We start from the raw sequence: 13,193 nt of genomic DNA on the forward strand, positions 1-13,193 counted from the left end.
TTTAACACACCAAGGTTATGCTTATCACATTTTGTTATAACTCTCAATGATCTATAATGCACCACGTACCAGTTTATTACATGATTCTTACAATTGTCACTATTTGCATATAAGTTGTCATACTTTTAACAATGGTTGCAAAAATCTCGATCAAGCACCGATTAATCGGAGATCAATCCCGAATAATCATCGACTACTCCTGATTAATCGTTAGTCTCTACCTCACACTCGACTAGCAACCAACGATTACTTGAAAACATCTTTTAGCCCATGAAATAACATTCCAAAAGTTATATTTTCCAATATGTAGATGCATAATAGTAATATGATGATAGTTGGGCCCAATGAGTAGAATGAAACCATTAACATCTTACAAAAGATTCCCCCAAATTGCAGTCATATGGAATGGAATCCAACAATTCTACTACATCCTAATTCTACGCTGATTATTATACCAAACCACTGACTGCCATCTTCTTTCACTCTTCTTCTTTTTAGTATACTATCAATCATCAATCATCAATCACCAAACAAACACCCCCCAATTGTACAAATCCAAAACCCATTACTTCCTAACCCTAATCGATGAGAAAAAGACCTCGAATCGCTCGAAATAAGGTCTTTTTTTTTTAAATCCATTCAATTTCAGTTTTGCATGTTAATTGTTGTAATTTTGCCCCAATTTTATCTACATGGGATAGTTACTTGCTAATTAGCAACTCTTTTGAACAACAAATATATTCAATTGTGTCAATTAAAATTGTTCATTGATAGTGGATTGTAAATTATTATGATTATTAACCTAATGTTTTGTGATTATTAATATTATTATTATTATGTATGCATGTTAAGTGATAGGTGATTGTTAGAGTCATGGTTGTAAAAATCCCGACTAGGCGAAGATTAATCCTGATTAACAAATTAACCTTTTGCAACTTCCAAAACACTAACAATCGTAGCAAGTAGGAACTGATTAACACTTAAAACACTAAAAATTGATAATTCAGACTTAAAATGGGAATATTGGTCAAATATCGATCCAATATCGCCAAAATTATAGGTACTGATATTTTACCAAGGGACTGATCACTGATATATCATGGTGATATATCAGCGATATCGACTGCATAGCGGTTAGAGTTAATCTAATGTTTTATCATTATTGTGTATGCTGTTATTATTATTTATGTTAACTGATATTTGATTGTTAGAATTAATCTAATGTTTTATTATTTTTGTGTATGTTTAGGGGGTTAATGATGGATTTAACTCAAATGATTTCATCAGCCGAATGCCGGATGATATACTTATATCTATAATATCTACTCTGCCATTAAAAGAAGCAGCGTCCACCAGCAAGCTCTCAACAAGATGGAGATACCTATGGCGTCAAACATACTGTCTTGATTTTGATGCCAACGACAAGTTAGATGATATAGCAGTCGATTCAAAGCTGCGCGTTGTAGAGCGACCCAAATACATCAACTGGGTCAACCGTGTGATCCGCCAACACAAGGGTCCCACCATTGATGATTTAAGAATCTGTTTTGACCTTGATAAGACGTCCAAGTCCGCCATTGATAAATGGGTCGAGTTTGCAGTGTCCAAACGGGTTCAAAAGCTTGAACTTGATTTGTTAGAAAACGGTGAGACGCTTCGTCAAACTCCGCGAAACTATGCTTTCCCGATCAAGATTTTCGATAGGTTGACCGTTCAAACGAAACAGTTTGTCCTTTCCCAAAACCGAGACGCTTAAATCGCTATTTCTGAATGTGTTAATGTGAGTGAAGATACAATTGCAAAACTGTTAGTTAACTGTCCGGTTCTTCAACAGTTATCGATTCACGGGTCCGGGTGATTTGGTAGATGTGAAAATTAGTGGGAAATCGCTTGTGTTGAAGTACTTTGAGATAGTGTTTTGTTTTGGGGTTAAGTCTATTGAGATAACGGATTCAAATCTTGAGTCTTTTAGCTATCTCGGGCCCGGGATAATTATAAAGCTTAATAATCTTCCAAAGCTTGAAGAGATTTCGATCGGTGAAGGGTATTCAGGGTTTGAAAATAATGTGTTTGGACAGATATCTTGTTGTATTTCTCACCTTCAGATTCTTACATTGGATATCTACCGTCCCGAGGTTAGTAAAGTCGGTTTTAACCCGAGTTTGTATTCGCGTTGATGAATAGTTTGCTTTTAAAATTGTGTTGTTCTTTTGCAGGAAAATATAAAGTTTCTTTCTTTCCCTGTACTGCCAAAACTGAAGCAATTGATATTGAAAGTGGGCGCGTGGGATGATGATAGTCTCCTTGAGTTCACTTCTTTGGCAAAGGCGTGTCCAAATTTGCAGAGATTTGTGATGCAGGTTCTTGCTCTACCTGTAATTAATGGATATAGTTTAATCTTCACCAATTATTATTCTTGAAATAATCTTTAGATTAATTGGGATGTTAAGTACCGAAAAAAATCGATGGAACTTGCAACACTTTCGATTTTGGGACATTCTCTCTAAAATCCTGAGGCAGGGTTTAAAGATTAAGTTACTTATATACCCTTATAGTTACAAAAAAATGATGATAGTGAGTTGGGTACTCAAGATTATGCTATTTTATCATTCTTAAGTGTTTTTTAGACATTTATCTTCTCAAACTATGCGTCTACTTAAAGCTGCACTTTTAATGGGACAGAGGGTGAGTTTATGAATTACTCCCTCCATCCCATTTTAAATGTCATGGGACCCAAACACACACAAATTAAGAAATTTTGATCAATTTTATTTTATGAGATGTGAAATGACAATAATGTCCTTTAAGTTATTATTGCATTTAAATTGAGACAACCAAAAATTGGAAATTGAAACATCTAGCATAAATAGTAAGGGCACAATTGGAAATTGAATTTATATGTATGGAAATGACATTTAAATTGGGACAAACCAAAAACGGAAAAATCGACATTTAAAATGGGACGGAGGGAGTATTTGAGTATTACCTGTTTCAATATATCAGAACCGTGTTCTTATCACAGTAAGGTTTTCTATAGTTTGTCATGTTGGTGACTACGGTTGGTTTGCAACAAAAAGTTGTAATGTTGGTTTACTTGTAAATGCCATGACCATGCATAATGGGGCCCATATTGGGGTGCGAATTGCTTACACCAACTTAACATGAATTTGCGGCTTTGGGTTTGGTCTAAACGGGATCAATTTGCAATCAAACCCTTGAGTATGCTTGGCTAAACGTGTCGGTTTGGGTCGGGTTCATGGGCAGGCCTGTTTATCTTTATACTTAATATCATTATTGTTAGTTTGTTTTGCCATTATTTAAGATGATTTTATTTATTTATTTATTTATATATATATTATTTTTTCTTTTGCTAAACTTCAATGTTAAAACACATCAGGTTTTTATATTTTAAACATATTATTTTTTTATATGCATTTGTATTGTGGGTTGTAAATTTGTACTCTTTAGAGTAATAAAGCACCAAAGAAAGTAAAAAATATAAAATTTCGTGTTGATCCGTGGAAACTTATGACATGGTTTTCAGGTTTGTGTCAAATTTCCTGTTGATGCCTGGTTTGACCCGCCAACCCACGAACACGACCCATTTTATGCACCTTTGTGTTGTATCTTGCAGCTAAATTGGATGTCACCAGCCAAGAGAAGAAGAAAGGTAAGGCAGGTGGCTAAGCATTCCCATAAACATCTTCAGTTGCTGGAAATAGTGGGCTATTACGGTCGCACCAGTGATGTTGAACTGGCTGTTTACTTCATTGAAAACGCGGTTTCCCTCCAAAAGATCATAATCGACACTCGTTACCAGGTTTTGGAGCGAACCCCGATTGACAATGACCAGGTGAAGAAGGAGAAAGCTGCTAGATCTTGTGCCAAAAAGCAGATTGAACCAAGAACACCACAAGGTTAGTGTGTGTGGTGCTGATGGTATGTTATACGCTGATTCGACGGTTGTGTTGAATTTGAGTCCGGGTTTTTGAACTTCAGTCTGTTCTTTTCATTTTGACTTATTGACTGGTAAGTTTAAAATGTTATGAATTTTGTGGGTCAACGGTATGGGATCATTGTGAGTTATGAATTTGGTGTAATGTACAACTTGTATTGCATGAGTTACATGGCATGGTTTCATCATTTTTGTATAACTGGATTTACTATAACATCAACTAGGAAATTGGAAGATACACTAACTCAGAGTTTGAAAGTGTGAAATAGATTTACTCGAGTTAGAAGAAATTTTATACTTTTTGTTAACTATTACTGAAAGTTGTTTTTTTCTCTTTTATCTTGATTTGCATGATTGATGAAACATTGCGGTTGTTATATGTTTCCCATAGTTCAACGGTAAATAATACTAGTTTATTTTGCTACTGATGAACAATGGTAACTCGAGGTTGTTTGGTGAGATGAAGAAATTATATACTTTTTTTTGTTAACTATTCACTGAAAGTTGTTTTTTTCTTTTATCTAGATTTGCATGATTGGTAAAACGTTGCATGTAATATGGTCTTCAATATTAATTGATCATCACTAGTGAGTTACCATTGTTCATCAATGGTAAATTAGACAAACTGCAGATCAGTAGCAAAATAAACTAGTATTATTTACTGTTGAAGAATGGCACGTAGTGGCATGGTAGAAAACAGGTGATTAAGTGGCACTTGTTGAGCAGTTAGTTATTCTCTAGCGAAGTTCCTACCGAAGCATCTATTGATGTAAGAAACCATCATTCTTTTTCACATTTGTGATGATGGTTCACCCAACCATGAAAAACACTTGGTCTTTCAAAAAGACGAATTAACACTTTAGTTTTCAAGAAAACGTGTGGTTAGTACTATATGCTTCATCTTTTTATAAAAGCTAAAACTTAAATTTATACTAATGTTAAACTAAATGCAATTAAACTAGGACACAAGGATTAAAGCGATAAACACACAAAAAAAAGGAACAAATGATCACAACTAGGTTCAAATTTTATAAATGTTACTAGCATAACTTGCAATGAAATGGACCAAGGTACACTATTAGATAAACATAGTTTCTTTTAATATCTGCATTTAATATTGTCACCACTACTTATCTCTACTATATATAATGCATGAGTGAATGATCTCTTAAATTTTAAGAGGTACAATCACTATTGCATAATAAACAATTATTAATGCATACAAATTTGAAATTTTAGGGTAATATAGTATTTTGGACATGTTGGCAGTTAATAATATTTGTTTTAGAAAAAAGTTACAAATATAGTCCTTCAACTTCAACAAAACTTTGTTAATTTATAAAATAGTTACACATAAACCCTTAATCTTTACCCATTTATTTGACAAATTCATTTAAAATTTTTATTTATTCTATATCTTTTTATATATAATGTTTAAAAAAAAACGGACTTACCGTTGCAATGTGCTTAATTTTGTTGACGTTTCAATGTAAACTTTATTTATTTTGATGTGTTTATTATGATGTACAAGTCAATTAAGCATAAGAGTACAACTCAAATATGCAATTATGAACCAAAAATATAATTACAAATTTAACCCTTTTAACTATACTCAACTTTTGTAAATTTAATTAATAATTACTCTTCCATCCCATTAAGTTTACTCGTATTTTCAACTATTTTCCTTTTTCTTCGTTTTTCTTTTATATTTTTAAATATAATAAATTTCAAAACATACAATAACGACGTGTTTATTTTTGTTTGACGTCTCAATATATGATGTACTAAAAATCGATGTGCGTATTATAAAGCAAAATGATTTCGTGACATTTAAAACAAAGTATCAATTTTGGTTCAGGTCAAAATGCCCAGCAAAATGAGTTTTGATCATTTTTAAAATTTCTTTTTTATTTTTTCGAGTCAACGATCGAGGACTTTGACAATAGGGATGAGCTCGGTACCGTACCGGGTACCGAAAATACAAATCCCGAAATTTGTAAATTCTTGGTACCCGGTACCGATTCCAAAATATTCGGTTCAATACCAGTACCGGTACCAAAGGTAAAAAATTCGGGAAATACTGTACCATACCGATCCCGAAACTCAAAACTTTGGTACCGCCGGTACCAAATCGGTATCGGTATGGTACCGATACCGAATTTGCTTATCCCTATTTGGCAGGTCAAAACGTGTTTGAGTTATAGCAAAGATGTAAGCCAAATGAGTTTAGATATTATAAAAAAAAGTTTGAAATTTCGAAAATGCAATTATACATTAGTTTGTTCTAATACACGCTTTAACACCGGTTATGCATCCGATAACCATGTTTGTGTGCATACCCCGCCGCATCGCGCGGGCCACACGGCTAGTATAGATTACTCCAGTGATTGTTTGTTTCACTAATTAAATTATTTAATATAAAAATTAAAGTAATTGTATGACTATCATGCCCTGTTTATTTAAACTAGAATAGTGCCCCGCGTGATGCAGCTGGGAAACAGGAAACACATACTTTTATAATCATATAACAAATTTTTGAGTGTTCATTATTTTGTTTAAAACTGTAAGACTGTTCACCAGTTTGGTTTCACGGTTGAAACCGGAGCTGACCATACATATTAAAATGTTAATTATTTACTTATTTAGCATTAGATATAATATATATTAGACATAGTTAAAATATAGTTAACCGAAGTTTTATTTAATACGAGCAAAATCGTCTATCACAACTTTAATTTAACCAAATTTTCAGATATGGCTTTTTTATAATCTTTGTTCTTGTTATGATTTCGTATTCTATTTATTCTAATAAAGTTTTATTATTCATGTCACCAAAGTTATCTTTGTTCATAGTAGGATTCTCTTAATAACGTATTAGTTGATTTTTAGTTTGAAGTGAATGTATATGCAGATTTATAATTCTTATTCTAAATTTTAAACTCAAATTTTTTATCGAAGCACAAACTATATCGGAACTTAATCGTTGGTAATGGTTCAGTTTAGTTGGGTTTTTAATTAGAAACAGTTTAGTTTCGGTTTTCGACGACAACAAAAAATGGGTAAAGGTTGGCTCATGGTTTAATTTAAAACCATCAAAGGCAAAACGCAAACACTTTTGCATAATTTTTTTTACTTCGAAAACTATAGCAATATCATACTCAAATTAAAAATAATAAAATGCTCGTTTTTATGATGCCATTTATTTTAAAAAATATTAACGTACGAAAAAGTTATGATCGTTTTTAAAATCATGGGGGTAATTGGGGTTAAAAATGAAAATAAAATAATATATAAGTAAAAGACAAAGGATCAAAGTTATAACTTTAAGGGATGAAACTATTTTGAAGAATTGAAAAATGCACGTGAGATTTTTATGTTACAATTACATTTTTGTCCCTAATTAGTCTTGTACATAATGCAGTAATTCTTGTAAATTACTTAAAGATGGCGTCTTAATTTGACCTTCTTTGGTGTATTATATATAGTAACTAGACGGGTGCCCGCGCCACGCAGCGGGAAACGCAGACTACGTAATAAGTTTATGGGTGTTTATTGTTCGGTTTGAAACCGTAAAACCGTTCATCTTTTGATTTGACGGTTGATTTTTTTTCTTTAACTTTTGGCAAGTTTTTTTCAACTTTCAAAGCATCTGTCTTGGTTTTCGACGACAAAAAAACCGTTACAAAAGGTTTGGCTCACGATTTAATTTAAAATTATCAAAACCATGCCGAAACACACATACATAAAATGTATTTTTTTTAACTGAAAAAAACTATGATAATATCATACTCGAATTAAAGATAAAAATATGCTCGTTTTTATGGTATAATTTTATAAAAAAAATCTTAATGTATGAAAAAGTTATTAACGTTTAAAAATCATGGGGGGTATTTGGGTTAAAAGTGAAAATTAAAATAAGATTTAGGTAAAATATTAAGGGTTATTATTATAATTATTTTTTAAATTTAATTATAATTGAGGGGTAAATATTGTAACTATATATTAAATAAACAGTAAGTTTTGTTTCAATGTGAGAATGACTATTTTGCCCCAATACAAGATTGTACCATATGCAATACTACTTGTGAATCCCTTAAAAAATAGTGTCTTGATTTGCCTTTTTTTGTTACATTATATATAGTATAGATAACACTAGTAGATATATAAACACAATTCATAACATTTCTATAGAAAAACATCATACATGAGTCCATTCTAGCGAGCGATCATACAATTAAAAAGATCAACATTAAATCAAACCATATACATGATTTTGATCACATGTTTATTCGTGCATAATTTGTTATAAAAGAATTGAGACTGGTGCATCGAAACATTATCAATTGACCCTAACATCAAAAAAATCATTTGTTATCAAAAGTTTCTCAAGTCTGACAAGCCTCTCTAATCCTGATATGCCCATCAGCCCATGTTCCCAGTAAAAAAAGATGTTCGAAATTGTTCAAGTACCATCTTTTCATAATATGCTCATACCTGCCCCAGTAAAAAGTACTAACTATAAAACACCTACCAGACGATGTCTACACGCTAGTTTGTGAGTAGAGTTCATGGTCGCCAAATTGACTTTAGCTCTATATCTTCCTTGATTCAACATTCTTTCATATCTTTTTAATCTACAACTCAAACCACATGCTTATATATTTAATATAATAATACTAAAATGTCTAGTTTTGTTATGGATTATGCATACACTATATAGTCGCATGAGCTTGGTACCTGTTAGGGCCCAAATTTTATAGTTGGATCTATGCTCAGGATTCCGAATATGTTCAGGATTCTCGAATACGTTTAGTATCCTGAGTATTAGTGCTAATAAATAGATATTTCTCTCTTGGTGTTGATTTATAATTGCAGATATTAATTGTTGATTTAATCCATGCGAAATACACGGTTGGTGGTTACATAAAACGTGTGGAATGGGTTATAACTGCTGGGATTAAAAGCCAAGTAATGGTTAATGGTCAACAATTGACTATTATGCTGAAATCTCGCACTTATTGTTAATATTAACATGTGTGGGACCACATTTGATGAGTAACTCCCAAAAGAATCGGTCAAAGACGTGGAATGAACATTGAAGAACGTGGATAGACTCAAAAGAAGAGTTCCTCAACGGCTATATTGGAAGACTCTTTTAGTTCCGGAATACTCGGAGGGTTAGTTAGGGATTCCGAGCTATCCTTCCAGTGTCAATATCCCGAGGATGATATTTCGTCCTATATTATTTTTATTTGTTTTGCAGATAATACCACGTGTTAAATATGTTTATAAGAACGTGGATTGCAACGGGATGCTACTTGAACTTTGTCAACAAACAACGTGGGCAGTAACGTCTTGGTTGAAGAAGTAGTCTAGGGTTTCCGGATATTTCGGGATAACAGTTGTAATTTTCTTATTATAAATAGAGCTGATAATATCAATAGGAAACACACACTTTCACGATCTAGCCTACTAGCAATCACTGTAACACTTAGCTCTCGATATTATATCAGTTCCAACCACTGTAATCACCCGTTTTTTATATTAATAAACTTGACGGTGATAGTTTTCACCGTCCGGGGGTTTTTTGTGCCGGAGATTATAATAATCACACGTAATTCGACCAAAAGTTAGGCTTATAATCTTTAACCGAAGGTATTCGACTAAAGATTAAGTTGTAAACTCTTGACCGAAACGAAGACTATTATATTCAAGGGTTTTTTCCCTCATAATCATATCCTCGTGTTCAATCTTTTTACTATTTAGCACCTAGCCTCACACACTAATTTGATCAAAGTTAAATTGCTAATTTTTGACCGAAACAATTTGGCGCCCACCGTGGGGCAAACGGTGCTTTGATCATTATTCATTCTCAAACGAAACCCTACTCTCGATATCCACAACATGTCTTCACAACCCAAGATTGTTTCATCTTCTGCCGCAGCCTCAGAATCCTCAGCGAGGCCGCCCATGCCTCCTCCTGCTGGTGGTATCCCGAAGAAGCCCGACAACGCTCAAAAGAAGACTGCTACTCCTGTATTCTCGGGATCGAAACCATCTTCCCAGACTCCCATCATAGTGTCCAACAACGACCTTCTGTCTTTGTACAGACGGCTACAGGAACAGATGGATCACCAGAACAAGACCAACCAGATGCTTGTGAGGGAACTGGAAGATTTCAAGAAAGCCAAGAAGCCGGCGGAAGAATTCACACCACTAAACCCGAGATCTCTGGATTTCACTCCTCCAGGATCCTCAGGATTGGTTCATCCAGAGCCAGCCACGGCGTACAACCCTGGACACCCATCTTTCCAGCATTTAGGGTCTGCGAGATTGCACTCATCTGGATCCCAAAGATACTCGTATGCGTCATTTGCTGGGCATTTTCAACATGCAGGATCTTCAGGATTTTCACAGCCTGGAGGACCCTCAGGATTGTTCCAACAGTCTGGATCCTCAGGATTGTTCCATCAGGCTGGTCCTTATCAGCAGACGGTATCTTCAGGATTAGCTCAAGCTCAGCAGCCCTCAGGATCCTCTGACGTGCACCAGGGAGACTTTATCCCGATGCAGGCTAACACTCTAACTGCTCCGTTTGGAAATACTCTGTTTGGGAATATGAGCTACATCGCCCAGACCGCTCCTCAAAATGTTAATCAGGGTAACCCTTTCAATACGATTCCATTTAATGCTAATCAAGGATTTTGCCAGGATGCAGGCATAAGTCCAGGCTTAGCCCGAGAATTGCAGAAACTTAAGGACATGATATCGAATGTCCCCGGCGTAACGTCCCATAGCTGAAGTTCCCACTGATAGTCACAGGATATCCCGGTTTGTGCCATTGATTAGCAACGTACAGATCCCAAAACGGTTTCAAACTCCAAATATGAAGCTATATGATGGCTCAACGGATCCTGAGAAACACGTCGCACAATATAGAGAACGCATGGAGATCAATCAAATCCCTATGGAAATCAAAGAGGCATGTCTTTGCAAAGGGTTTGGATCTACCTTGAACGAAGCAGGCATGAAATGGCTACTGAGTATTCCTCCTAACACTATCAATTCTTTTTCTCATTTAGTTAACCTGTTTAATAACCAGTTTTCTTGCAGTAGAACTTTTGAGAAAATGACAGGTGATCTTTATAGGGTTACCCAAAATCCTGAGGAATTCTTAAGAGATTTTATTACCAGGTTTAGTAAGGAGTCGTTGGAAATCCCGAATCTAAACCCTGCTTCAGCAGTGGAAGCTCTCAAGTTGGGGTTAGAAAAAGGCTCCTCTTTCTATGATGATCTTGTTATGACTCCATGCAGGTCATTAGACGAAGCAAGAAGCAGAGCTTTGAGGTTTATCAGGCTAGAAGATGACAAGAAAAATTCTAAGCTCGATATCCCGAAGTATGATCAGACGAACAGGAAATCCGAATCCCCAGGAAAATCATATCGAGCAAAGCCTTACTACAAGCCTGATAACCCCAGGATTAATGCAGTAGATTAAGAAAACGATGAAGAATATCCTAAGATCTCTGAATATTGTTTTTCTGTTGATATTGGTGGATTAATGTGTGCTATGCAGGATTTAGGTGAGAAAGCCAGGTGGCCAAGGAAAACGGAGAGACCAGGAGCCTGGAAAGACAAATCAAAATGGTGTGCTTTCCACGAAGACTTTGGGCACTTGACCGATGATTGCATTGCACTTAGAAGGGAGATCAGTTATCTTCTCAGCAAGGGCCACTTAAAAGAGCTACTTGGCAAGAAGAAGGGAAGAGAGCAGGATCCTGAGAAAATTCCTGAAAAGCCGACTCCTCCACCAACAGATGCAAGAACAATCATGTTCATATCCAGAGGATCCGACATTTGTGGAACCTCGTATTCTGTTGCAAAGAGAAATGTTGACCAAAGAAAGTTAGAAGTGGCTGACAGGCCAACAAAGACATCTATTCTCACTAAAGAGAGGATTATATCCTTCGATGAAAGCGATAGAGTTGATGTTCAGGATCCTCATCATGATAGTTTGGTAATAACTTTATATGTGGCTAACCGTTATGTTCGCAGGATCCTCATAGATGGCGGAAGCTCTGTCAACATCATTCAATTTGACGTGCTGAAAAAGATGAATATTCCTGAGGATGAGATTGTCCCCAGTTCCTTAGTATTGTTTGGATTCAGTGGAGAAACTAAGAGCACTATTGGGGAGATTAAGCTCCCAATATATGTTGAAGGGGTAAATAAAATGCAAAAATTTTGTGTTATTGACTGTTTATCTTGTTGCAATATTATAATAGGCAGGCCCTGGATACATGATATGAAAGCGGTTCCCTCCACTTATCACCAATGTGTGAAGCTCCCAAGTCCGTGGGGAGTTATCAAAATTATTAGTGACCAACAAGACGCAAAGAATTGCTACACCTCTTCCATGAAGTGTACTGCCAAACCCAAGCAGGCGTAGCAATTACAGAAGCCAGCACGAGGCGTAATGGAGGCCAGGGAAAAAGAAATTAAAGAAGTACCTCTTTATCCCAAGGATCCTGAAGTCAAAGTGCTGATAGGAACTAGCATTCCTGAGGATATTGAGTCAAAATTGCTCGATTTCCTCAAATCAAGGTTATCAACATTTGCATGGAAACATGAAGATAGGACAGGTATTTCCAAAGATATTATAACACATAAACTTGGAATTGATAATTCTTTCAGGCCAATCCATCAAAAAAGAAGAAAATTTGCACCTGAAAGAAACATAATTATTCAAGAAGAAGTAGAAAGACTCTTGAAGGAAAAAAATGATTATGGAAGTTCAATATCCCCGATGGTTAGCAAATGTGGTGGTTGTACAGAAAAAGAATGGCAAATGGAGAGTTTGTGTGGATTTCACAGACTTGAATAAGGCTTGTCCTAAAGATCCATTCCCTCTACCACACATCGATTCAATGGTGGATGCTACAGCCGGCCACGAGATGCTGACATTTATGGACGCATCCTCAGGATTTCAGCAAATCCAGATGGAGCCTCAGATCAAGAAGATACGGCATTCATGACTCCCACATGTATTTATTGTTATATTGCTATGCCCTTTAGACTTAGAAATGCAGGTGCAACCTATCAGAGGTTAGTTAACATGATGTTCAAAGAGCAACTGGGGGACACAATGGAGGTCTATATTGATGATGGTGGTGAAATCCAAAAAAGCTGAAGATCACCTTCAAGATCTCAAGACGGCCTTTGATATCCTCGAAAAATA

At 35.3% G+C, this 13,193-nt stretch overlaps 1 pseudogene across 1 annotated transcript; it reads left to right on the plus strand.

The window, feature by feature from the left end:
• Positions 1-1,249: 1,249 nt before the first annotated feature.
• LOC143550405 (putative FBD-associated F-box protein At5g38570) lies at positions 1,250-3,922 on the plus strand (annotated as a pseudogene). Its single transcript, XR_013138323.1, has 3 exons — positions 1,250-2,135; positions 2,217-2,360; positions 3,635-3,922. The product of XR_013138323.1 is annotated as a putative FBD-associated F-box protein At5g38570 (transcript).
• Positions 3,923-13,193: the final 9,271 nt, after the last annotated feature.

The sequence above is a fragment of the Bidens hawaiensis genome, unplaced genomic scaffold, assembly GCF_021521415.1.
Source record: "Bidens hawaiensis isolate Kalapana, Puna unplaced genomic scaffold, B.hawaiensis_p1.1 tig00016040_1, whole genome shotgun sequence".
NCBI classification, from domain to species: domain Eukaryota; kingdom Viridiplantae; phylum Streptophyta; class Magnoliopsida; order Asterales; family Asteraceae; genus Bidens; species Bidens hawaiensis.